General features: G+C 40.5%; 1 long non-coding RNA gene across 1 annotated transcript in view; it reads left to right on the forward strand.

Annotated features, from left to right (window-relative positions):
- The window catches only part of LOC132398001 (uncharacterized), a 95913-nt gene that overhangs the window by 36806 nt on the left and 32377 nt on the right, over positions 1 to 26730 (forward strand). The window contains exons 4-5 of the long non-coding RNA XR_009513503.1: positions 16084 to 16163; positions 18160 to 18451. This is a non-coding gene — a long non-coding RNA (uncharacterized LOC132398001). The remainder of the gene's footprint in view (positions 1 to 16083; positions 16164 to 18159; positions 18452 to 26730) is intronic.

Raw genomic sequence — 26730 nt, forward strand, 5'->3', positions numbered from 1 at the left:
CCACCCAATTGTAACAGAGACATCGAGGAGCAGATAAGGATACATATACTGGAAAGGAGTAATAATAACGGGGTTGTTGTAGTGTAGTGGGAGATTTTAATTTCCCAAATATCGATTGGCATCTCCATAGAGTGAGGGGTTTAGGTGGGGTGGAGTTTGTTAAGTGGGTTCAGGAAGGTTTCTTGACACAATATGTAGATAAGCCTTCAAGAGGAGAGGCTGTACGATCTGGTATTGGGAAATGAACCTGGTCAGCTGTCAATGGGAGAGCATTTTGCAGATAGTAATCATAATTCTATCTCCTTTACCATAGCATTGGAGAGGGATAGGAACAGACAAGTTAGGGAAATGTTTAATTGGAGTAAGGGGGAAAATGAGGCTATCAGACAGGAACTTGGAAGCATAAATTGGAAACAAATGTTCTCAGGGAAACATACAGAAGAAATGTGGCAAATGTTCAGAGGATATTTGTGTGGGATTCTGCATAGGTATGGTCCAATGAGACAGGGCAAGGATGACAGGGTACAGGAACTGTGGTGTACAAAGGCTGTTGTAAATCTGGTCAAGAAGAAAAGTTTACAAAATTTTCAAAAAAACTAGGTAATGATAGAGATCTAGAAGATTATAAGGCTAGCAGGAAGGAGCTTAAGAATGAAATAGGAGAGCCAGAAGGGGCCATGAGAAGGCCTTGGCAGACAGGATTAAGGAAAACCACAAGGCATTCTACAAGTATGTGAAGAGCAAAAGGATAAATAATACTATTCTTTGCACTTCTGGTTAGATGCTAACTGCATTTCATTGGCTTTGTATCTGTACTCGGCACAACGACAATAAAGTTGAATCTAATCTAATCTAATAAAACATGAGAGAATAGGACTAATCAAGTGTGACAGTGGAAAAGTGTGTATGGAACTGGAGGAGATAGCAAAGGTACTTAAGGAGTACTTTGCTTCAGTATTCACTACGGAAAAGGATCTTGGTGATTGTAGGAATGACTTACAGTGGACTGAAAAGCTTGAGCACGTAGATATTAAGGAAGACTATGTGCTGGAGCTTTTGGAAAGCATCAAGTTGGATAAGTCACCGGGACTGGATGAGATGTACCCCAGACTACTGTGGGAAGTGAGAGAGGAGATTGCTGAGCCTCTGGCAATGATCTTTTCATCAATGAGGATGGGAGAGGTTCCAGAGGATTAGAGGGTTGCGGATGTTGTTCCCTTATTCAAGAAAGGGACTAGGGATAGCCCAGGAAATTATAGACCAGTGTGACTTACTTCAGTGGTTGGTAAGTTGATGGAGAAGATCCTGAGAGGCAGGATTTATGAATACTTGGAGAGGCATAATACGATAAGGAATAGCATGGCTTTGTAAAAGGCAGGTCGTGCCTTATGAGCCTGATTGAATTTTCAGAGGACGTGATGACTAAACACATCGAAGAAGGTAGAGTCGTAGATGTAGTGTATATAGATTTCAGTAAGGCATTTGATAAGGTACCCCATGCAAGGCTTATTGAGAAAGTAAGGAGGCATGGAATCCAAGGGCTTTGTGGATCCAGAACTGTCTTGCCTGCAGAAGGCAAAGAGTGGTTGCAGATGGGTCATACTCTGCATGGAGGTCAGTAACTAGTAGTGTGCCTCAGGGATCGGTTCTGGGCCCCTACTCTTTGATTTTTATAAATGATCTGGATGAAGAAGTGGAGGGATGGGTTAGTAAGTTGCTGATAATACAAAGGTTTGGGGTGTTGTGGATAGTGTGGAGGGCTGTCAGGGGTTACAGTGGAGCATTGATAGGATGCAGAACTGGGCTGAGAAGTGGCAGATGGAGTTCAACCCAGATAAGTGTGAAGTGGTTCATTTTGGTGGGTCAAATATGATGGCAGATTATAGCATTAATGGCAATACTCTTGGCAGTGTGGAGGATCAGAGGAGTCTTGGGGTCTGAGTCCATAGGACACTCAAAGCTGCTGTGCAGGTTGACTCTGTGGTTAAGAAGGCATATTGTGTTTTGGCCTTCATCAATTGTGGGATTGATTTTAAGGGCCAAGAGGTAATGTTGCAGTTATATAGGACCCTGGTCAGATGCCCCTTGGAATACTGTGCTCAATTCTGGTTGCCTCACTACAGGAAGGATGTGGAAACCATAGAAAGGGTGGAGAGGAGGCTTCTTCCCAGGGCTGAAATGGCTAGCACAAGAGGGCACAGTTTTAAGGTACAGAGGAGATGTCAGGGGTAAGTTTTTATTTTAAATACACAGTGTTGAGTGCATGGAATAGGCTACCAGCGGCGGTAGTGGAGGTGGAAATGATAGGGTCTTTTGAGAGACTCCTGGATGGATACATGGAGCTTAGAAAATTAAGGGGCTATGGGTAATCCTAGGTAACCTCTAAGGTAAGGAAGGACATGTTCAGCACAGCTTTGTGGGCTGAAGGGCCTGTATTGTGCTGTAGGTGTTCTATGTTTCTAAAGCTTGTATGTGCCTGTGAGAATAAAAGGCAGGGATATCAGGTTTAGGGAACCTTAGTTTTTGAGAGATATTGAGGCCTTGGTTAAGAGAAAAAAATGGAGGTGCATAGCAGGTGTAGGCAGGTAGGAACAAATGAGGTATTTGGGTACAAAAAATAAAAGAACACTTAAGAATGAAATCAGGAGGGGTAAAAGAAGGCGTGAGGTTGCAGACACGGTGAAGGAGAATATTATGGGCTTCTACAGATATGTTAAGAGCAAAATGATTGCAAGGGACAGAATTGGTTCTCTGGAAGATCAGAATGGTAATCTATGTGTGGAACCAAAAGAGATGGGGGAGATCTTAAATGGAATTTTTGCTTCTGTATGTTTTGCATGTACTCGGGAGATAGACACAGAGTCTATAGAAGTGAGGCAAAGCAGCAGTGAGATGACAGGCCTCATATAGATTACGTAGGTGGAGGTGTTTGCTGTCTTGAGACAAAGTTGGGTGGACAAGTCCCCAGGGCCTAACAAGGTGTCCCCTGTGGGATGCAAGTGCAGAAATTGTAGGGGTACTAGCAGGAATATTTAAATCATCCTTAGCAATAGGTGAGGTATTGGAGGATAGCTAATGTTGTTCCGCCTTTCATGAAAGTCTCTAAGAATGAACCTGGAAGTTATAGGACAATGAGCCTGACATCAGTAGTGAGAAAATTATTGGAAGGTACTCTAAGGGACTGGATACATGAGTATTTGGATAGACAGGGAATGATAAGACAAGGCTTTGTGCATGGTATGTTGTGGCTAACCAGTCTTATAGGGTTTTCCAAGGAAGTTACCGGGAAAGTTGATGAAGGCAAGGCTATGGATGTTGTCTATGTGGACTGCAGCAAGGCATTTAACGAGGTCCCACATGAGAGAATGGTCAAGAAAGTTCAGACTTGCAGACAAGTGCGAGGTGTTGCAATTTGAGAGGACCACCCAGGGTAGGTCTCACACAGTGAGCAGTAGGACATAGGAGAATGTGGTAGAACAAAGGGATCTGGGAATACAGGTTCATAATTCATTGAAAGTGATATCAGAGGTAGATGGGATTGTGAAGAAAGCTTTTGGCACATTGGCCTTCTTATGTATTGAGCACAGGAGTTGGGATGTTATGCACTAGTTGTGAGGCCTAATTTGGAGCATTGTGTGCAGTTTTGGTTGCTTATTCAAGTAAGAGGTAAATAAGATTGAAAGAGTACAGAGAAAGTTTACTAGGATGTTGCTGGGACCGGAGGACCTGATTTATAAGGGAAGGTTGAACAGGTTAGAACTTTATTCAGTAGAACATAAGATTGAGGGGAGATTTGATAAAGGTATGCAAAATTATGAGGGGTATAAATAGGGTAAATGCAAGCAAGTTTTTTCCACTGAGTTTAAGTGAGACTACAACTAGAGATCATGGGTTAAGGGTGAAAGGTGAAATGTTTAAGGGGAACAAGAGGGGAAACTCTTTCACTCTGAGGATTGAGAGAGTGTGGAATAAGCTGTCAGTACTAGTGGTGGATGTGATTTTGATTTCAAAATTTAAGAGAAGTTTGGATAGGTACATGGATTGGAGGGCTATGGTCTTGGTGCAGGTCAATGGGACTAGGCAGTTTAAGTGGTTTGGCATAGACTAGATGAGCTAAGAGGCTTGTTTCTGTGCTGTAGTTTTCTATAACTATATTCTGCGTCTCTAAGGGACTAGTCCAGCAAGTATCTGAGAGTTATTTTTATTTGCTTTATTGTTATTTTACCCAGGCACCATGGTAGTGCAGCGGTTAGTATGATGCTATTGCATTTTAGGTGTTGGAGTTTGGAGTTCAATCCCAATGTCCTCTGAAAGGAGTTTGTACCTTCTCTCCATGGAATGTATACATTTCCTCTGGGTGCTCTAGTTCCCACCCCCAAAGACATACTGGTTAGTAGTTTAATAGATCATTGCAATTTGTCTGTACAGCCTCCCTTCAACCCACTTTGACAAGGCCTAGGGCAGGGACAGATGCAAACTGGACCAGGAACAGGTGCGAGCAGCTGTCAAGGAAGTGCGCACCACCAGGATGATAGGAATAGAGCAGCAAGCTTGGACAAGGTGGGAGGGTGTGCTGAAGTGGATGACCTCCTGGTCCAACATCAGGCAGGCAGAATCCTAATGCATCAAATTCATGATCCAGGCTGTATTCGGCATCCTGCCTAATCCTGCAAACCTTTTTGTTTGGAGCAAAACCAAGGCATCATCATGTCTTCTCTGCTTTGACTGAGGTACCCGTGAGCACTTCCTCAGCAGCTTCTGAAAAGCCCTGGAAGAAGGCCGCTACTGCTGGTGCCATTATCAGGTGCTGAAGGCAGAGGCAGAAAATATCTCCTCAGCCATTAACAGTAAGCACCTCCACCAACAAAGTAAGCCTTTGTCAAAGCTTGGAGACTAACCACAGCCTTAACTCAGATCACCAGCAGGCTTGCTCACCATGGAGTCTGACTGGCAACTGAAAGTCGAGCTTGGCAAACAATTAAAGTTCCATGACTTCATCGCATCAACGTCCTTGAGGCCTGACACGGTCATTCTGCCATAAACCACGAAGCAGGTGGTCATGGTAGAACTGACAGTGTCTTGGGAAGACCAGATTGTAGAGGTGTTTGAGGGCAAGGCAGCCAAATACTAGGAGCTAGTAGAGCAGTGCCAGAGACGAGGATGGAAGGCATGTTGTGAGCCTTCAGTAGTCAGGTGTAGAGGCTTTGCTGGATGCTTACTCTGCAGAAGCTACTCTCTCCTTGGCATTACTGGGCAGCAAAGAGTAGAGCCATTGGGGCCATGCCAGACGCTGTTGAGCATGCCTCCAGATGACAATGCATAAATAATTGTGAACCATGGATCAAGGCTGCTGGGATACAAGCCAGAGCCTGATCAGCCCTGGCTGAGTCACTTGGTCAAGGGTGTCTGATGTTGAAAGACCTGAACCGCCCAATGACGTCAGGTTACGTCATTGATGATGTGTCCCAATGTATCCTAGGATGTAGCTCTGCATCACTGTCCTGTGATTAGGCTAGGGTTAAATTGGGGTTTGCTGATGGGCTGTAAGGGCCAATTCCATTCTTTATCTCAAAATAAAAAAAACATTTCCAAGAGATTGTAATAAAGATAATAAATGTACTTTGAATCTTTGAGATAAAAGCATCTGACAGTCCAAACTATTCAAATTCTATTTCCCTTCTTGGCTGAAAAATGATTCTGGGAAAAAGTGACATGAATAAATTACTTGCTAACTTGAAGAGTTCATTTAAAATGATAAATATTGCAGTCAGGCTTTTGTTATTTCAACTGACATAAACTGCACAAGATATTATCAAGATATTATCACTTGGCTGTATGAGAAGAGGACAAAGAATTAGGATAGCATGAGAGAACATGCATCAAAAAAAGTAATTGAATCTATTAGTTCTTCATGGAAGTGTGTTTTGCACTGCTCACATTAAATATCTGTTCACTCAATAATAATGCACTGTTTTATCCTGCAGAAAGAGATATGCTGACAGGAGAGTGCAGAGTGTAGGATAGTACTGAAAGTAGACATGCTTAAAGAAAATAATAGAGGAGCATAAGGGATGATTAATGGAAACAAATTGCAAAGTCTGTGAAGAGTGGAAGAAGTTGGAAAGAACTTTTGATACATTATCTAAAGAATGGGATAGCCATGAACAGCATAATAGTGATGTGCTTTCCTGTACTGCATTGTTAGAATCAACATCTGAATTGTAATTGTCTGTCAACTTGCATTCAAAAACCTCAACTTTATAAATTAAAAGTACAAAATTATGATGCTTATTTGGATTCTCAAGAAAAATCTGTCCCTTCAAAGAAAACAGAATGCTTGTTCTCTCAAAAGAAAATACTTGGCTGAAAAAGAGAAAATACAGAATTTGGTGCAAATATTTTGCTGAGTTGCCAATGAAATGTACACTTATTCGTCATTTTATTACAAGGTGCCTCTTGAAGCTAATAACGTGGACAATGAGCATATGTTTGTGGTCTTCTGTTGTAGCCCATCCATTTCAAGGTTCAATGTGTCATGCATTTAGAGATGCTCTGCACACCACTGCTGTTATACATGGTTAATTGAGTTATTGTCACATTTCTCTCAGCTTGAACCATTCTGGCCATCTTCCACTGACCTTTCATTAACCGTTAATGAGGCATTTTCAGTCACAGAAATGCCACTCACTGCATGTTTTTTTTTCTTGTTTCTCACACCATTCTGTGTAAACTCTGGAGACTGTTGTGCATGAAAATCTCAGGAGATCAGCACTTTCTAAGATACTCTAACCACCCCATCTGGCACCAGTAATCATTCCACGATCAAAGTCATGGTCACATGTGTTCCCCATTTTTATGTTTTATCAGGACAACAACTAAACCTCTTGATCATGCTTTTAAGCATTGGGTTGCTGCCACATGCATAGAAGTCAAAGAATACCACAAGATATCCACTGCCTTGCCTACATCAACTTTCCTGGTAACTTCTTCAAGAACATCTGTTACATTGATTAGGCAAGATCTATCACACACAAAGCCATGTTGGCTATCTCCATTCAATCCCTGTTAATTGAAATATTTGTATATCTGGTCCCTTAGAATATCCTACAATAACCTTTCCAGTACTGATGTCAGGTTCACTGGCCAATAATTTCCAAGCTTATTCCTAGAGCCTTCCTTAAACGACGGAATATATCCTCCAATCTTCTGGCACCTCACACATAGCTAAGTATATTTACCCAATTTCCCTTGGGATCAATAAAGTATGTCTGTCTGTTTGTCTGTTTAATTATCTTTGCTATTGTCCCTGCAATTTCTGCACGAGTCTGCCATAGGGTCTGACCTTGTCTAAATTAGCTGATCAGCTATTTTGCATTAACAAGCATGTACACATGTGTATCTAATAAAGTGGCCACTGAGTGCACAATACTGCATAAGAATACTTTATACATATGGAATTACATTCCTAGTATCTTTGTATAACTAATATGCCTCCTGCAGAAATCATGAAATTGGCTGAAAGTGCATTTGGAAAGGTGTTAGTGTGGTTTGTACAATGTTCAAAGTAATTTAATTTTCAAAGTATACATATGTCATTATAATACAATACCCTGAGATTCATTTTCATGTGGGCAATCACAGTAAACACAAGAAACACATTAGAATTAATGAAAAACCACACTCAACAGGCGGACAACAACCAAAATGCAAAAAAAAAAACTATGCTAATACAAAAATAGAGGAAAATAATTATAGTTATAATCTGAACAGACTAGATGTCAGCAAGGAAGTGGTGAACACATGGCTCAGGGTTGGAGACCTCTTCCCAGAAACCTTGTGGATATCTTGTGGTAATATAGGACCAGGTGGCTAACACAAAAAATATCAAAAATATGTAATAAAAGACCTACAAATTCAAGACGATAAATGCAGCAAGTGCCAAGAGAAACCAGAAACAATCTAATACTTTAAAGAATCCTGCAGAAGTTTAGTTCAATCTGATTACTTACACAGACACAATCAAGTCACAAACATCATTCACCAAAATCTTGCTTTAAAATACAAACTCAGGAGACACCACACCTTACTATGAATACAAGCCTGATCCACTTTTACAGTCGGAGTCCTACAAATTATATTACAGCCTATTTATTATTAGTTCAGATAATATATAATAACCATCCAGATATAACATTATAGGATAAACAAGTAAGAAGTACTTAGTTTATATATAAGCCATTCCTAACACACAACATACAGAATCAATTAGTGTAAAACACCAAAAAAACGCTGAATTAAAAGAGGAAGTTGGTAGACTATGGAACATGAACAAGGTATACATTGTACCAATGATAATATCAAAAACTGGTATCATCCAAAGTCACTACACAATAGCATTAAATAATTAGGCCTACACAGCAATATATATGTAAACCTTAGGAAAACCACAATACTAAACATCACTAGAATAGCCCAGAAGTTCCTAGCTATTGAGAAATGAGTGTGCTTGGCTATGCCCGTACCTCAGGTTTTACCAACTTGGGCTGAGAAAAAATAAAAATAAAATGATAATAATAAATAATTAAACATTAAATATTGAGAACCTGATAATGAAATGTCCTCCAAAGTGAATCTCTAGGTTGTGGGAACAGTCAGTGATGGGGGTGAGTGAAGTTATCCCCTCTGGTTCAAGAACCTGATAGTTGAGGAATAATAACTGTTCCTGAAACTGGTGGTTCAGGTCCAGAGGCTCCTGTACCTTCTTCCCGATGGCAGCAGCAAGAGAGAAAGGCCTGAATGGTGAGAGTCCTTGATGATGGATGCTGCTTTCCTGCGACAGTGCTCCATGTAGATGTGGTCAATCATGGGGAGGGCTTTAGCTACGATGGACTGGGCCATGTCTATTACTTTCTATAAGCTTTTCCAAACCAGGCTGTAATGGATATGGCCCAGACAATATACTCTCCACTATACTATGGAAGTTTATTGAAGTTTTATATATAATAAGACCATTAGATACAGGAGCAGAATTAGACCATTTGGCCCACTGAGTCAACTTTGCTATTTCATCATGGCTGATCCATTTTTTCTCTCAGCCCCAATCTCCTGCCTTTCCCCCTATCTCTTCATGCTCTGACCAATCAAGAATCTATCAACCTCTGTCTTAAATATACATAAAGACTTGGCCTCCACAGTTGCCTGTGGCAACAAGGTCCACAGATTTGCCACTTTCTGGCTAAAAAAAAAAATCCTCCTCATCTCTGTTCTAAAAAGATACCCCTCTATTCTGAGCCTGTGTCCTCTGACCTTAGACTCTCCACCACAGGAAACATCCTCCCCACATCCACTCTATCAAGGCATTCCACCATTTGATACGTTCTGCCATATCTTCACAAACTTCTAAGAAAGAAGAGGCGCTGCATGCTTTTTTTGTGCTATACTGGCACTTTGTTGCCAATTTACTTTATGACCACAGTCAGGGTGGGAGAGAGAGAGGAGGAGAGCAAGTGGGAAAGAGAGATGGAGTGGGATGAGTGCCAGGAAAGAAGCAGATGGCACACTTGAGAGCTCCATGGTCCCTTTTGTGTGCAAGAATTTCCATTCAATCAAGAAGTGCAGAGTAAATTTCATGTCCACCAAAACAGATCAGGATGATGTATAACACATCATATTCAAATCTCTTTGCATCAAGGATTCATTTTTGATGTCTTAACATCAATGGAATGGACCTGCAAAGCAGTAAGTGAGGAATTATTATGTGTCAACTGGGCTCCCCCCACCCCGATTATCAGTATATCAAGTTGCTGGTAACCACTGGATTGGGGAAAGTTATACTTGGCTTGTGCTGGGGCAATGATTTTGCAGAATACCTATAAAAAGTGACTACATGAGAGTTCATGAGAGTACAGACAGCACAGGGAGCTGAGGGTATGGGATGCTGAACAAGGACGTATCCTGTTCATTCTTTTCCTCTTGCTCCTATGCTTTACACACTCTGTGTCCTCAGGCTCTAGGCCGGCTTCTCGCTGTTCCTCTGAAACCAGCTGCTACCTTCAGTTGAACCAGGTCTCCTTTCTCTGATGTGGGCAACAAAACCGCGTCTATAGAAGACTCATGGCATTTTTATTATGTCTTGGTACAGGTGTCTCATTTTACTAGTATTTGGCTGCTGTGCTAAGGCTGCCAGTTTGTAGGAGGTATGTGAAATAGATGTCCAGCATCTATTTCTACATACTTTGTGCTGGCCACCAAAAAAACATGTGGTCTCTGAGATGCTGAAGCCACTGTGCTTCCCAGAAGTATGGCAGAAATACGAAGAAATTCCTTTGATGATCCACAACCACCTGCACATTTAATTAGACCTTTTAGGGCTGATGTAAAAGGTCCAGGTTCTAAATGGGAGCCCTACTGAGCACAAGAGTGACCAGTGGGTGTCCAGACTCATGGGAGGCTAGCAAAGTCATCGTTCCACAACCTGCAAACTCAATGGTTGGGTAGGTGTCCTTTATGATGCAGCACTGATCAGCAAATTGGAAGAGATTTGATGCATGTCACTTAGAAAGGTTCCCCCGGAGAGGAACCTTGACCTCAAGGACAGAGCAATCTTCAGCATGGGATCATGGCTGAATATCATCCTGCAATTTTTTTCATTTCTCAGTGAGGCAGACTTGGAAAACCTGAGCCTCAGTGGAATTTTTAAAAAATATTTTAATAAACAGCACAGTAACAGGCTCTTCCAACCCAATTAGTCCGCGCTGCCCGATTACACCCAAGTGACCAATTAACTTACTAACCCATACTTTGGGAGAATGTTAAAATTTCTGACAGACAGCAGCAGGAATTGAGCCCTGGTCACTGGCACTCTAACTGCACTATGTTAACCACTATGCTATAATACTGCCTGAGGAATGTGGCGTCTCTCGCGATAGGTCCTTGCTGTTAGAGATAGGTTTGCCTCTTTCCCCATGATCCTTAACTCCCGTTGGTTGGTCATTCATGGACTGAGCAACACTTGAAGTAGAGCCTACTGCCAACAGTGCCACTCCTAAGGCAGTCATTTCATGAGCATCTTAGCAATTAAATGCTTGAGAAAACACTCTGGCAAGCTTAATACATCCCATGGACTTTAGGAAGTGCTTGCCTAGCCTACAGTCAGCCTGAAGCTGCTTAGTATATTTTCCAAAATTAGCATAATGTCACTTTATATAATGAGAAAAGCAATAATACAGCATGCTAAGACTGATCTGTGACTGTCAAATGTTGCCCTGTTCAGTTTCAGAAAACCTCAAATGGGTGTTGCACATGTAACCCCCTGGGTCGCCTCAGGCTCGCTCAGCTCATTCTCGTCTAGGGGGAGCAGCCTTCGGCCCCGCCAAACTGGGTAATCAGCTGGTGTGGATGCTGTGTGATGTCCCCGCCTCGCCCAAAAACAGACAGTACACCATATGCGATTCTCAAATGGGTGTTGCACAAATGGTGTTCATTATCTGAGTATCCAACACTGAGAATTTGCAGATATGCTAATGCAGATTATGTATAGCAGTACCGAGTTGAAGATCAAGATGCTGTCGGAAAGAGCAAGGTCAATCGGGGACAGAAAATTTCTGTTAAAGTTCTTAACGTTTCACAACAACTTTATTCTGGGGATAGGGAAGGGGGCGTGGAAGTTTTCAATTTGTTTGGTAGGAGGATGGTTTTGGCCAGGGACATTAGCAGTATATTGGGGAGAGGGGAGAACTGGGAGGTAGGCCTAGTGTCAGATGGGGTTGGGGCATGAGAGTTGAGGTAGGGTCAAAGGTTCAGTGGTAGAGGGGAAACATGAATCATGGACTTGGAAGAGTTGTGGTGCAGGCTGGAGCTCGGTATATCCACAGTATTCAATGAAGGCATTGGGGAGGCATCATGATGGAGATGATGGGGAATCCAGATAGATAATGATCTCAGGGGAGTGGGAATGATATTAAGGACCATTGATAGGATGTGGGTGTAGGAAGTGAGAGGGAAGCTCACCATTTAAGCTGTTGCCTATAGTCTAGTAACGAGGTTTCTAAATCCCATTTCTTGAACCCCCATAATATCATCCTGCTCTGTAGCTGCAGCCTCATCTAATCATCACAGATCTCTAATCCCTCAAGTTTGACCTCTCACTAATCATAGCCTCCTTTGCTGCAATAAGTCATCCAAGCCTCTCACTTTCTCTACCTTCTCCTCTCTTCTTTACAATCCACTATATTTACCAAGTCTTTTTTCCTATTGTCTTCTCTGCTACAAGAAAATTGCTTAACTGCAAAGAAAAATCTATTTTACAGGCTAAAAATCAATTTTACTGATATATTTTGACATATCTGTAGGTGTCTTGAAATAGTTTACCTACTCAATTTGCTAAATTACTGCATATTCTTCATATTATAGATTTTATTCTCATCATCCCAACCCCTGGCCTCCTACATCGCTATCTTACCATGTTGCTTCTTTCTTTCTCCACTCATCTCTGCCAGGGCTCTGAACCTATCTCCTTTCTTTTTAATTTGCTTCCTCATCTCCCAACCTTCCACCACTACAACCCTCCTCCATTTCTCTGCACAATTGCAATTCCAGTTCTCTGTATGACCACCATCATTGATACCACAGACTGTTACCTTGCTTCAGCTCCTGGTGTATCTCCTGCTCCCACAGCTACTTTTTAATGAATGCAAACCAAGTATAAGTAAAATAAAATAATTTGATTTATCAGCCAAAATATCGGAAAGATTCACCTCCCCTAACTCCAGCCTTATTTTCTTCTATTGGCCTCTAATTCTTTGCTGACCAAACTCCACCCAACTCGGCTCTCTCCTCCCATTACCAACCATTATTAAATATAGCATTTTTATATTAAATTTGGTATTCTAGTGTTGACAACCTGTCTAAAATGCTTAAGTAGTCTTTTCACCAGTTAGAAATTTAGAAAATATGTACTGTAGAACCTAAACAGGCTCTTTAACCTCTTCATACAGGCGTCCTCAAAAGTGGTCTATTGTATTTGGTTCCCACAATGTAGCTTCGTCTATGCAGGGGAAACCAAACATATATTAGGGCACCATATCTTGTCAGAGTGGCCATCTTGAACTTACAGTTGTATGCCATTGTAACTCCCCTTCCCATTTCCACACTGATTTGCTTGTTCTTGTTTACTGCAATGCCACAGCGAGGCCAACTGTAAATTAGAACTGGAATAGGTTTATTATTGTCATCTATACCGAGATAAAGTGAAAAACTTGCTTTGTATACCTACATATAGATTAGATCATTACGCAGTACTTATCACTTTCCTGCCATTGCCTTGTCCCTTCCTCTCACTTCCACACCATTGTCTGCAGCAATTGTCCCTTGACTCTTAGGCCTGATGCAGGATTTCAGCCTGAAACATTGACCATCCTTTTGCCTCCACACATCGCTACTTAAACATCTGAGTTCTTCCAGCAGTTTGTTTTGTGCTACTTAATCTATTTAGACAATTTCTTTTATGTATTATCTAATTAATCACAAACACTATCCAAATATCCTAGCTTTTGAGAAATATTTCTGCAAAATTTAAGCTTATTTTGATTCAAAGATAAACCAACGAACTCCAGAACATTTAATTTTCCTTCATTATTCATCCTTGGCTGTTTATTTTCATTATTACTTGTGTCTACGTTTCACGCAGCTCTGAAATCGTCATGTTCTATGGAACATTCAAGCATTGCTGTCTTTGATTTACAGGATAGACTTTTATGTTTCTAACAATTAGTCACCTGCTTCTTTTCTGAAAAGATGCTCAATCACTACAATATAATTTTATATGATACAAACCAGTCAAATTACAATTTAGCAGGACTGGGAGAAATGTCCTTTCAGTGGCTTTTATTAGAGCCATTGGAAAGCTTTCAAGAAACCCTGCTGGGGTTTGGGAACCTGACAAAAATTTTGGACAGATAGAATCAAATTTGGATATGTAATGCTGAGATGAAGTAATGAGTTAGAGATCAGAGGAAACAGCTGGATTAAAAGAAATAAAAAAAAAATTCTTGGTAACACACACAAAATTCTGGACAAATTCATCAGGTCAGGCAGCATTTATGGAGAGGAATAAGCAGTTGACATTTCAGGCTGAAACCCTTCATTAGGGCTGGAAAGGAAGAAGCTAGAATAAGAAAATGGCCAAGGAGCCTTGGAAATAAATGAAATGGAACAAGGGTAACACAGTATCATGCCATTACTGTAACATAACAAAAGGGCAAGAATAAGCACTTACATTCTGGCTTCAGGGGGTTTTTTTGACGCGATGTTGAGGGATGGGTGCATAAGTAGAAAAGTGATCTACCCTTTTCAGGATGGCATCCAGTTAGTTAGGCTAAGACGTAAGAGTCAGCTGTTGCATAAAGAAGGGTACCTTAACTTCTATCCCAGCGACCTTATTGTTCAGGTGGAATAAAGAAAATACAGTTTTATCCAGATTGGATCAGAAGTGCCATGAGTAGAAACAGGAATCAAGTAGGCACAAATCATTTGCAAGCTTTCTTCTTACTTCTGCTAACATTGACATTAGGAATGGCCATACAAATTAAGAAAATAAGACAGCTCGATGGAGGTTAATTAAGACATGAACAATAGTAAGTATATTGTGTAAAAATCTGTTTGATCAAAATATATATTTGTTAGGATCAAACATAATTTTATGCAAATATTAAATAACTTTGAAGATATTCTCAAGATGCCTTTATGCAAATGAATTCACAAAAGGATTTCACTGTTAATATTGGCAACACATGAGAAATGTAACCAATTTGAATTCAGGAGAGCTGCATTTGACTGGAGGGTATTGTAGATCTGATACAAGTCACTACAGCTAGCTTGACAGTATTAAAAATTTTACTGTTTATGCTTTGGACCACCGAGGACAGAAGAACATAGGAAATAGAAGTAGGAGGAGGGGAAATGGGTCTCAGAGGCTGCTCCATCATTCAATAAGATTATGCCTGATCTGATTCTTGCACTCAATTTCATTTTAATGCCTGATATCTATAAACGTTAACTCTCTGGATAACAAAAGACTACATTAATTTTACAGGGTATAGAATTAAATTTCATGTTTTGAATAGTTTTAATTTCTAGCTCAAGTACATTAAGGTCTAAGTAGCATGGTCTGAAATAAAATCTGATACCACGGCCAAAAAGATCATCAACACCAACAGGGACATGGAGAACACCCATGGCAGAACACATCAACAACTATTTTAGTTGTGAGTCTGCTGCTGAAAATTCAACTGTACCCAAGGTATCAGATGCTACTAGTTATTTATTCCAATGTGGGTAAGCTATAAGCTGCACCATTGTAAACTGAGACAAGGAATTTAGTCCAGTACCAAACTGGGTTGAAGGTGGGGAGTATGATGGGAGAGAAGGTTGGCAGTTAGTGGTCGAGCCATCATCTGGTATGGTGGTGAAGATGCTACCCTAGATGATGAGGGCCTGTTGAGTATTCCACATCGGAGGATTGTCGTAGGGATACAGAGTATACGGGATTGAGTTGGGAGAATCAATGTGCTTGAGGGTGTCCCTTCAGAGATTTAGAGCCTGGAGGTAACACATCAGAATTCAAGGTTTTAAGGGTTGGGTATGCATTTGGGTTTGTTTAGGGTTTGAGAGTTGGTTGCCCAATAGGATATGAGCCTGTGATGAGAAGCGACACAGTGAGGTGATGGAGATAAAAATGTGGAGAACAAGTAAATAAGACCTACCTAACTCAAATTTCCAGGGCCAGGTTGTGTTATTTATAAATATCTGCTTTGCTCATGCTGTTCCACTGGTAATAATACTAGTAAATTCTTTTAGTTATAATAGTTCCCAATGCCAGAGGTGAGTGAGAACCACATGAATTAATTTCCTGAAACAGGTGCCTGGTCATCATTAGATATGATGCAATTTAAACTGGAAATCATTCTAATCACATTCTCAACAAGTAAAACAATTAAAACAATCTACACCCTGTTGTTTTAGACATTGCATTGACAGAAAATGATTCTTACGTACTAACCACTTAACTTGGTATGCCTCTAATAGATAATCTCCCAGCCTCTTCTGCCTCAAGGAAAACAAAGCCAGCTAATATCTTCCCTTGTAATCAAGATGCTCCAATCCAGGTAAAATCCTTGTGAACCTCCTCTGCACCCTTTTGAAAACAATCACATCCTTCCTATACATTTTAAAAAATAATTGTGCTCAATACATATTGCTTTTTCGTCCATAAGACCATAAGACATGGTCTGTAGTTACTTTAAACTTGACAAATAGTAGCTTTTTACAATTAAACATCTGAAATTATTAGTAAAGGCAACAACTCTACTGTTTCCCCTTAAATTAAGAGAAAGCTTCAGGAGCATAGATGCCATTTCTGTTGGTGTGGAATAATAGCTACCAAAATACAGCTGCTATTTCATATATTCTGGAGGAGCAGATTTAGTAATGAAAAGTAGGTCTAGGATACAACATTGTTCCTTCTCACCTTGTGAAGGTATATTAAACTACTTTCAATGTAGATTATCATCCATTTCCCAAATAATTAAAGGATCTCTGGTACTATGTGAAAAATAGATTATGGTAACAACCAATCCAAATAATATTAATTTCCTCTCATGTTCAAATGCTGATTTTTTTTTAATGTCATCCATGTTTATGTTTGCTCCCTGTGCTGGAAATAACATAACTATCAACAAATGTTAAACTGTGACTTGGAGGTTCCTCACCTTTATCAGAAATGCTTATATTCTGAGCACTAGAAAGAGAGTATTTTATAAATGTTAAGCACAAAAGCAAGGACTAATTTAAAGGTATACTGGAAAGCCACTCAAGGACATAAATGTTCTTCATTTGAAGCCACTCCATGGTCGCTCTGGCAGTGTGCTTTGGGTCATTGTCCTGCTGAAAGATGAACTTCCTCCCCAGTTTGAACTTCCTGACAGAGGCTTTGGGTTGTTGACGTCCTGGCAGGTTTTTATCCAGGATCTCTCTGTATTTAGCAGCAATCATCTTCCCATGAATCCTGACCAGATTTCTAGTCCTTGCTGCTGAAAAGCATTCCTATAGCATGATATTACTTCCACCATATTTTACAGTAGGGATGGCATAACCTGGCTGATGCACAGTGTTAGACTTATGCCACACATCTCGTTTAAAAAAAGCAGATCCTTGCCAATAACGCTTCGCGAAGTGTCACTTAGAAGTTACAGTAAAAATGTGGAAGAAGGTCTTGTGGTCAGATGAGACTGAAGTGGAACATTTTGACCTCAACACTCATCAGTACGTATAGGGGAAATCTAGTACTGTGCATCAGCCAGGTTATACCGTCCCTACTGTAAAATATGCTGAAAGGAGCATCATGCTATGGGGATACTTTTCAACAGCAGGGACTGGAAATCTGGTCAGGATTGATGGGAAGATGAATGCTGCTAAATACAGAGAGATCCTGGATAAAAACCTGCCAGGAGGACAATGACCCAAAGCACACTGCCAGATCAGCGTGGAGTGACTACAACTGAAGAAAATTGACGTCCTTGCGTATCCTAGTCAGAGACTTATCCATAGATGAATCGAACATCTCTGGCGAAACCTCAAGATCACTGTCCATTGCCGCTGCCCAACTAACCTGGCATAGCTTGAGCAATTTTGCAAGGAGAAATGGGCAAATCTTGCTCCATCACATTGTGCAAAGCTAGCAGAGACTTATGCAAAAAGACTACTGGCTCTAATAGCTGCGCAAGGTGGTTCCAAGAAGTACTGAGCAAAGGGGGATGAATACTTTTGAGCTGCTGACATTTTATTTTTTGAATTTTTAGTTTTTCATGCTTTACAATTTTCCCTAGTATTTTTTGGGGGGGATCGACTGTGAAAAAAGGAGCATGTGATTCAAAAATAAAAATTCTCAGGTAAATTAATCAAAATACCTACCTGTAGTACTCATATATGTGAACAAAGGGTTGGGGACTGAATACTTCTTTAAGGCACTGTACTTTGTATTTATCTTGTCTTACATACACCAAAACCATCAACAGATTAGTTATTTAAGATCAGCTCCTGTTGATATGTTTGGAAATATTCTGCAAATATACAAGTGATCAATTGCAACTGTTTATTTTCTAGGTATTATTGTTTGGAGAAATGCCTTGATCAAGACACATCTCCAATCTTCAAATCGCAGGGCAGTTTGCATTCCGCAAGCAATATATGGCTTTTATATTTTATCCATAAGATAACAAGGAAGCAACACCTAAATTAATACTCAGAAATGCTGCAATATTTAAACCTGGTGCATCTTAATAACTTTTTATGAAAATGAAATCCACAAACCAGGCTGCACAATCTTCAGAATTGAGCTCTCAGAGAAGCAGAAAATTCAATACTTCTATTGCTGAGCAAACGTTTGGACCAACAGGTAAGTTTTAAGGATCAATATAGAAAGGAGGAAGGATGGTTCAAATGGAGAGCCATTTTTAAAAGGTTACAAAGAGTTTAGATTTGAAAGAGCAGAATTTGTAAAGCTAAAGCAAGAGGGCATAGATCTGTGGTAAGATTTAAAAGGGACATAAAGGGTAATATTTTCCACACAGAAGGTATTGGTTATATAGATTGAGCTACCATAGGAAGATGGGAACATTTGCAATGTTTAAAATACATTTGGATAGTTAGGCAGATAGGAAAATTTTAGAGGGATATGGACCACAGGAAAGAAAATAGGACTAGTTCAGATTGACATCTTGATCAGCATGGACAATTTGGGCTCGAGTGCCTATTTCTGTGAGACTGTATATAATCTTAAACATAGGCTTTTTTTTATAGATGAAGAAAAATTATCAACATGACTCTAGGAACACAAAGATTTTGGTGGACTGTGGCTTTAAGGAAGATGCCATGATAAAAATCATGAATTACCATGAGGGTATTGGTGTTTTTGAAAATATTTTGACTTTGAAATCAATGCAGCAGTGAACACAGGTGTGATGGGTGACAAAGACTAGGGTGAATAGTGGAGCTTTGAATGGGATCAACGTTGAGGAATGTTCAAGATAGAAGGTCACCCGGGGAAGATTTGATTGTGACTGATTTGAGGTGGTGTCATAGATGTTACAGTGGCGAACTCAGGTAGACTGGGTGATGGAGTGAAGGTATGGTTAGAAGTTTAATTCGGGTCAAATCTGCATGGTCAGGGTTTTTGGTGATGCTTACTCACTTGTGACCCCTGCTGGAAAGTGATGCTTGTGGATTTTGGTGAATGCTATGAGGTCTTCCACTGGTGAGGAGGTTACCCAGTACTCATCCTGTAGACTTACAAATAAAGAAGAGTCACTTGTGCACATTACCAAACGTGGAGTGAAACCCAATGGATTTCCATTTTAATAGAAAGAGAGGAATACAAAGAAACGTAGTTAATTGAATTATATGCATAGATGTGGTTATCTCACGTGAGAATTCAAATACGAGAGGTGATTGGTTAAATCCAATACGCCTTGCCATACTTAGCTACCTGTACCAGGATAATGATTGGAGTTATAGATGAAAGAAAAACTGGTAACAGTTTTCAATCTTGATGACTGTACATTGATTCTATTGGAACTTCTCCGTATGGGGAGGACTGAGGAAACGGTTATGAGTGATTTTACAGCCCATATCGCGTTTCAATGCAACAGTACATTCTGTGTGTGTGAACTGGCCAAACCTTATAGATGTCCAGTCCCTTTCAAAGTCAAAAGAATAAATTAGGGGAACAAAAAAAATCAGTGAACGTCGCGACATGCAGCCTTTCATTCCTCAATCACAGAAAGGCGAGCTGGTTTAAGAGCTGGCTATATTTTCAGCAAAATGGCAAACAAAAAAAAGGAAGAAATGAAGCGGCTCCGATTTTCAGCCATTAAACCAAGGGAGAGAGAAAGAGGAGCGGATAGTGACAACGAGACTAGCCTGTCACTGGATGTTAATGGATACGAGAGCGCCTTAGCCCCAACAGGAGATGAATGATTTGGCGATGAAATATTGTCTCATGGAGTCAGCGGTAGATATAATGTGCCCACACTATCTCACCAAATCCAGGTCGATGAAAAAAAGAGCAAAACTGTAAATCATAACTAAAACCAAGCGATCGAGCTGAACACATACAGACAAATTTATAGTTTTTGATTTAAATGAACGTCAGGGCGATGTATGGACCGTGACTTACCGTGCTAGGTTAACAGCGGGAGAGAAAGCCGATGGATCCAGACACTTAAAGTACGAGGGTCGGTTCCAAAGGAGGAAAGTAATCCGGCGTGATTAAAACACGGCGACCAAGTAGAGATAGCTGAGTCACCAACAGCTCAATCTTTTAACATTCTCGCTGCGTTAGCGTCTGCATCTGCAGCACCAAAATGCTCCCAAAATAGCGCACCCTCCAAATTGCTTGCTAGTGACGACTAGAGAAATCCGAGAAGGTCTTTAATATATACATCGTGCCTCGAAGCGATAGGGTCCTTCAGATTCACGGCGAGGCAATACCTATCATTAAAGAAACAGGGGTAAATGCTGGTGTAAAAGCTAGCAAATACCTAAATACAAATGATATGCCAGAATCCTTAAAGTGGCAGGCTTTTTTTTTCCAGATAAACCTGTCTAGTGGCTCACGCAGTGTATCTCAAGAGAGATTTGAAGACACATTTTTGTTTTTTTTAACATTAATAACTTTGGATGATTATCTTATTGATGAGTGCTTGGTTAATGTCTGCGAAGTATTTTGCCCATCGCATCAAACCACTGGTTAGTTTTCAATTGTGCTGCCTGGAATGTTTAACAATAATCTTCACCATAAACAGATTTTTGTTTTGTGTATAAACAGCTTTAACATTAGGAAGATCCCTTTAAATAACTAAAGCCCAGGCGATCAAATCCCCAATGTATACCTTACAAACATTTTCTGGATAAATCCTGTAATGTTTCAAGCGTCAATGAATTTCTACCCACATCGCAAAATTAAACTGCAAATAAAGCAGAGAACTGAATATAAGTTCCAATAAGAGTGATCAACGTGAGGCTATCAGGCAGAAACTTGGAAGCATAAATTGGGAACAGATTTTCTCAGGGAAATGTACCCAAGAAATGTGGCAAATGTTCAGGGGATATTTGCATGGAATTCTAATGAGACAGGGAAAGGATGGTAGGGTACAGGAACCGTGGTGTACAAAGACAGCTGTAAATCTAGTCAAGAAGAAAAAAAAAGCTTATGAAAGGTTCAAAAAACTAGGTATTGCTAGAGATCTAGAAAATTATAAGGCTAGCAGAAAGGAGTTTAAGAATGAAATTAAGAAAGCCAGAAGGGGCCATAAGAAGGCCTTGGTGAACAGGATTAAGGAAAATCCCAAGGCTTTCTACAAATATTCAAGGAAGGCAGTAAAGATAGCCCAGGAAATTATAGACCAGTAAGTCTTACTTCAGTGGTTGATAAGTTGATGGAGAAGATCCTGAGAGGCAGGATTTATGAACATTTGGAGAGGTATAATATGATTAGGAATAGTCAGCATGGCTTTGTCAAGGGCAGCTCATGCCTTACAAGCCTGATTGAATTTTTTGAGGATGTGACTAAACACATTGATGAAGGAAGAGCAGTAATGTAGTGTATATGGATTTCAGCAAGGCATTTGACAAGGTACACCGTACAAGGCTTATTGAGAAAGTAAGAAGGCATGGGATCCAAGTGGAGATTGCTTTGTGGATCCTGAACTGTCTTCCCCACAGAAGGCAAAGAGAGGTTGTAGACGGGTCATATTCTGCATGGAGCTCGGTGATCAGTGGTGTGCCTCAGGGATCTGTACTGGGACCCCTACTCTTTATGATTTTTATAAATAATCTGGATGAGGAAGTGGAGGGATGGGTTAGTAAATTTGACAAGGGGACATTGAGAAGTGTCAGATGGAGTTCAACCCAGATAAGTGAGGTGGTTCATTTTGGTAGGACAAATATGATGGCAGAATATAGTATTAATGGTAAGACTCTTGGCAGTGTGGAGGATCAGAGGGATCGGGGTCTGAGTCCATAGGACACTCAAAGCTGCTGCACAGGTTGACTCTGTGGTTAAGAAAGCATACTGTGCATTGACCTTCATCAATCGTGAGATTGAGTTTAGGAGCGAGGAAGTAATGTTGCATTTATATAGGACCCTGGTCAGACCCCACTTGGAGTACTGTGTTCAGTTCTGGTCACCTCACTACAGGAAGGATGTAGAAACCATAGAAAGGGTACAGAGGAGATTTACAAGGGTGTTGTCTGGATTGGGGAACATACCTTATGAGAATAGGTTGAGTGAACTTGTCATTTTTTCCTTGGAGCGACGGAGGGTGAGAGGTGACCTGACAGAGTGTATAAGATGATGAGAAGCATGATCATGTGGGTAGTCAGAGGCTTTTTCCCAGGGCTGATTTTTTTTATCTCTCTCTGCAAAAGCTATTACAATTTGTGCCCTCTTTGGGACAAATGGTATTGAAGTTTCCGCCTCCAGTCAATACCAAAGTGATGCTCAATTTTTAGCAGAGACATCTAGATGAAAAGTAGACATGAGACTGATGTACAGATTGATAAAAAAGAGTCCATGTTTAAAGTGCAAAACTTTATAAATTTTGCATTTAAATGAAAGCATAAGCCGTGTTCTGTCTGAAATTTGTCATTTGATTCCCAATCTTTGTACGTATGTACTGGTCAAAGATTTGTGGTTGAAAACCACACCTCAACACGGGGACGTGGTTACTGGAGGTTTACAACATAGTTAAACTGAAGCGTTTTCACATTATTTGAAATACATACCGTTGTAACCAATATTCTTTAGGAATATCAACCAGACTATGTCAGCACGCAAGGAGTTGCATGATTTAGTTTAAAATCTAAATCTAATCCAAGTCCTTCCAATTTTTATTTATATTGATATTTCAATGGCAAGGAGAATGTAATACATTGGATATCGTAAGCAAATTTGGAATCATATTTACATAATGACTTTGTACAGTCAATTTCACTAATTGCATTAGTACCATTTATGATATTATTGGTTGATCTTAATTTCATGCCATTGCTTTCTTTTGACTCATCTATCAAAATAGCTTAAGTTTCAGGCAAATATAGTAGATCTAGAAAATATAGTGCACTACTTTTGGTACTAGTTCTTCCTCTGCTCTTACTCTGTTGGTCTAGACAGGTGATTTTACTCAGTACTGATCAATCAGAGTCGGGGATTGATAAGTGTGATGATGTTAGGAACAGAAAGTGAATCGACAATTAATGATTATTGCAATTGTCCATGAACCAGCCCTCCTACAAATAGTGCGGCTGTCCTCCAAGCCTCCACCAATAAAGCATTTTTTCCCATTGTAGACATGTTCAGAGGGTAATTTCAAAAACAAATCCATGACAATTTAACAGAGCTTTTCTTGTACTCTAAGACAACTTTGAGCCTTATTAAAAGAAGTGAGTAACCTGTACCAATCAATGGTTTCTTATATATTGGCAGTTTTCTTTCTAAACCACGACTTCAGGATGCTTCAAAGTGTCACCGAATTTACCAGCAGGGTAGATTCATTTTCAAGGGTGATCGCTATCATAGCCGAAATATTTAACTGCGTACATTGCCATATGAATCGCTAGGTGTGCACCTGAAAATTCCCGGCTGCGAATATAATACAAACTGTTCTGTGCGCAAAGAAGAAGAAAAGGTTCATAATATATCCAGCCCATCATCCGAGGAATCTCCTCAATGAATGCTAATGCAACTGCTGTGCATTTTGTGGGCTTACACAGAAGGAAGGGCTGCGTCTCGACTTACTTAGAAGTTTGCGTAGATGTGGCATGCCATCTAATACTTTGACAAACTTCTATAGATGCACAGTAGAGATTATTCTGACAGGTTGTATCATGGTCTTTATTGGAAACACTAGTGACAAATAACAACCCAGTCAACCACGGATAAAGTCCTTCCCACCATTGAGCGCATCTGCTTAATGCCACAAGAAGGCAGCATCCATCACCAAGGACTCCCACCATACGTCCTCTTTTTCACTGCTGCCATTTGGAAGGAGGTACAGGAGCTTTAGGTCTCGCACCAGCAGGTTCAGCTGCAGTTATTACTCTGCAAGCATCAGGCTCTTCAACCAGCATGGACCACCTCCATTTACAAAATAGTCAATATCCTGTTCAACCCTATCATAAACAAGGCAGATGAACTTGGTGCATGGAATCAATACATGGGACTATGACGTTATGGCTGTTACAGAGACCTTGATGTCTCCAGGGCAGGAATGGCTACTGAGTGGGCTGGGCTTTAGATGTTTCAAAAAGGACAGGGAGGGAGGCAAAAGAGGTGGGGGAGTGGCACTGCTAATCAGGATAGTACCATGACTGCAGAAAAGAAGTCATCGAGGGATTGTTTACTGAGTCATTGTGGATGGAACAAGAAACAAGAAAGGGGCAATAAGTTTACAAGGTATTTTTATAGACCCTGCCCCCAATAGTAACAGAGACATCGAGGAGCAGATAGGAAAGCAGATTCTGGAATGGTGCAATAATAATAGGGTTGATGTGATGGGTGATTTTAATTTTCCTAATATTGACTGGCATCTCCTTAGAGCAAGGGGTTTGGATGGGGTGGAGTTTGTTAGGTGTGTTCAGGAAAGTTTCCTGATGCAATATGTAGATATGCCAACTAGAGGAGAGGCTGTACTTGATCTGATATTGGGAAATTAACCTGGTCAAATGTCAGATCTCTCAGTGGGAGAGCATTTTTGAGGTAGTGATCACAACACTATCTCTTTTACCATAATGTTGGAGAGGAATAGGAGCAGACAATTTGGGAAAACATTTAATTGGGGTAGGGAGAAATATGATGCTATTAGGCAGGAACTTGGGAACATAAGTTGGAAACAAATGTTCTCAGGGAAATGCATGGAAAAAATGTGGCAAATGTTCAAGGAACATTTACATCGTGTTCTGCTTAGGTATGTTCCATTGAGGCAGGGAGAGGGTGGTAGGGTAAAGGAACCATGGTGTACAAATGATGTAGAAAATCTAGTTAAGAAGAAAAGAAAAGTTTACAAAAGGTTCAAGAATCTAGATACTGCTACAGCTCTAGAAAATTACAAGGGTGCCAGGAAGGAGTTCAAGAATGAAATTAGGAGAGCTAGAAGGGTCCATGAGAAGGCCTTGGTGAACAGGATTAAGGAAAACCCCAAAGCATTCTTCAAGTATGTGAAGAGCAAGAAGATGAGCCGAGTGAGAATAGGACCAATCAGGAGCGATAGTGGAAATGTGCATGGAGCCGGTGGGTGTAATGAAGATACTTAATGAACACTTTCCTTCTATATTCACCAGTGAAAAGGACCTTGGCAATTGTGGGGATGACTTACCGTGGACTGAAATGCTTGAGAGTATAAACATTAAGAAAGAGGATGTGCTGGAGTTTTTGAAAAGTATTAAGTTAAACAAGTCACCAGGACTGGGTGAGAAATACCCCAGGCTACTGTGGGAAGCGAGGGAGGAGATTGCTGAGCCTCTGGCGATGATCTTTGCATCATCAATAAAGATGGGAGAAGTACTGGAGCATTGGAGGGTTGCAAATGCTTTTCCCTTGTTCAAACAAACGGGAGTAGAGATAACCCAGGAAATTATAGACCGGTGAGTCTTACTTCTGTGGTGGGCAAGTTGTTGGAGAAGATCCTGAGAGGCACGATTTATAAGCATTTGAGGAGACATTATCTAATTAGGATTAGTCAACGTGGCTTTGTCAAGGGCAGTTTGTGCCTTATGAGCCTGATTAAATTCTTTGATGATGTAACAAAACACATTGATGAAGGTATAGCAATGGATGGAGTGTATATGGATTTCAGTAAGACATTTGATAAGATTCCCTATGCAAGACTCTTTCAAAAAAAAGAGGCATAGGATCTAGGGAGACATTGCTTCATGGATCCAGAATTGGCTTACCCACAGAAGGCAAAGGGTAATTGTAGATGGTTTGTATTCTGCATGGAGGTCAATCACCAGTGGTGTTCTCCAGGGATCTGTTCTGGGACCCCTCTTCTTTGTGATTTTTATAAATAACCTGGATAAAGAAGTAGAGGGGTGGGTTAGTAAGTTTGCTGATGACTCAAAGGTTGGAGGTGTTGTGGATAGTGTGGAGGGCTGTCAGAGATTACAGCAGGACATTGATTGGATGCAGAACTAGGCTGAGAAGTGGCAGATGGAGTTCAACTCAGATAAGTGTGAAGTGGTTCATTTTGTTCAGTCAAATTTGAAGACAGAATATAATATTAAAGGTACGACTCTTGGCAGTGTGGAGAATCAATGAGATCTTGAGGTCCATGTCCACAGGACAATCAAAGCTGCTGTGCAGGTTGACAGTGTTGTTAAGAAGGCGTATGATGTGTTAGCCTTCATCAACTGTGGGAATGAGTTCAAGAGCTATGAGGTAATGTTACAGCTGTATAAGACCTTGGTCAGAGCCCACTTGGAGTACTGTGTTCAGTTCTGGTCACCTCACTACAGGAAGGATGTGGATACTATAGAGAGAGTGCAGAGGAGATTTACAAGGATGTTGCCTGGTTTGGAGAGCATGCCTTATGAGAATAGATTGAGTGAATTTGGCCTTTTCTCCTTGGAGCGATGGAGGATGAAAGGTGAGCTGACAGAGTTGTAGAAGATGGTGAGAGG

This window comes from Hypanus sabinus, chromosome 8, assembly GCF_030144855.1.
Source record: "Hypanus sabinus isolate sHypSab1 chromosome 8, sHypSab1.hap1, whole genome shotgun sequence".
NCBI lineage: Eukaryota > Metazoa > Chordata > Chondrichthyes > Myliobatiformes > Dasyatidae > Hypanus > Hypanus sabinus.